The sequence below is a fragment of the Aplysia californica genome, unplaced genomic scaffold (genome assembly GCF_000002075.1).
Source record: "Aplysia californica isolate F4 #8 unplaced genomic scaffold, AplCal3.0 scaffold00239, whole genome shotgun sequence".
Lineage (NCBI taxonomy): Eukaryota > Metazoa > Mollusca > Gastropoda > Aplysiida > Aplysiidae > Aplysia > Aplysia californica.
In genome coordinates, this window is record NW_004797509.1 from 372,385 (window position 1) to 374,078 (window position 1,694).

A 1,694-nucleotide genomic window follows, 5' to 3' on the forward strand; every position below is an offset into this window, starting at 1 on the left:
CATCATCATCATCATCATCATCATCATCATCATCATCATCATCATCATCATCAAAAACAACGACTGAACTAATATTTAAACCAGTCGCGCAGACTGAAAGCTTAAAATGAAAAAGGCCAACCAAAAAGTACATATTACGTATCATCATACTGTGACTTATTAATAAGTCCGTGGCAATCATGTGGTGAACATAAGGCACAAGAAATCCATAAGAATATGCACAATGCTTTTGAAAACAACGCAATACTGACTGCTGGGTATTCGACTCTGTCTTGATGTGCAGCCAAATTATTCAGTCCTTGAAGAAAACAGCAACGAATCAAAAGTGAATTCTCTTTGAAACTCCTGAGTGAGCGTTTCTGATTGGCTAGTTTTTGTTGTTGGGCGTACTGTGACGTACTGCATTGTGTGACAGTCTGCACAGACGGGAGTACTGTAAAACTTTTTCAACCATTTACCCCCATTGGTTGTTTTTTGTATGTGAAGAGCGTGAAATTTCATTTTGGGCCTGAAACCAATAATTGTCCTCCTAAACTTTCTCAGATTCTCCTAGAATGTATCTCAAGAAAACACCTTAAGGGATTTTTGTGTCAGCCTATTCTTGTGATCTATTCCCACATGCAGAAATTCGGCAACGTTTTGCGAGTACCCCGCAAAAAGTGTTTTTACCGTAAATGGAGGGATTCCCGAAGCGCAAGGCCCCCCGCCGCCATCACTCTGGCAGTTTACTGTAAACCATTTCCCGACGCCCCGCGAGACGCCATCTCATCGCTGTTCAATTACCGTGCCATCATCGATCCGTCTAGTTCGATTGATTAATTTCATATCGGTTTTGTTGTAATTGTCCCACTTCCGTGTAGGAGTTGTTGCTCCAACCCTCCACGGGAACTGTTGCTTTTCGGCGCGCGACGGAGCTCGGGGGATTCCGGCCACTAGATTGCTGCCAGCATATATAGAGATTAATTCCGGAGAAGAGCTTATTTAAACACGTATCCGACGTCCAAAATTTTGGCGACTCACTTAGATAAGGAGACATTTTTCACAGCATATTTATCGCGTCGTCAATTGTCGTGGAGAAAAAAATAATTAAATTTTGTTTTATATTTGCTAAAAGGGTAACCAAGAAAAGAAAATTAATAGTTTTAAATTTTCCAACAGAATTTAAATGCGCACTATGTTGTTTACTCCGTACCAAATTATGTTAATCTTTGTTAAAATTAATATTCTTCCTTTACTTTTTTATAACATTATTAGCACAAGCGACTGGTATTTTTTAGCTTCAAAATTTATATTGAGTCATTGGTCTTTTTCCAGGTGTTCACTTCGGACACCTTGTGTCTCTGACAAAGCTGAACTGTTAGGCCAGTACTGTAAGTGACGAGTTCACTCTCTGACACAACATATCTGCAGGATCTGTGATGTGGGACGTTCATCGCACACCTACACCTGTCAAGACAACGGTGCCCAGAAGGGTGAGCTGTTTGTGCACTTGATAATGTCGTGATTGTTTTTTGTTGTTACTGTTGTATAATAGGGATACTAATGGTAATAATGATAGTAATAACATTAATCATAATCGTAATAACAGTCAAAATCATAATCATAATCATAATCATAATATAGCAATAATGACGATGATGATGATGATGATGATGATAATTATAATAACAATAATGATAATAATAATAATAGTA

General features: G+C 38.4%; 1 protein-coding gene across 1 annotated transcript in view; it reads left to right on the forward strand.

Annotated features, from left to right (window-relative positions):
* The window catches only part of LOC101850894 (homeobox protein caupolican), a gene marked incomplete at its 3' end in the record, with an annotated part of 80,136 nt that overhangs the window by 15,948 nt on the left and 62,494 nt on the right, over positions 1-1,694 (forward strand). The window contains 1 exon segment of the mRNA XM_035970229.1: positions 1,315-1,472.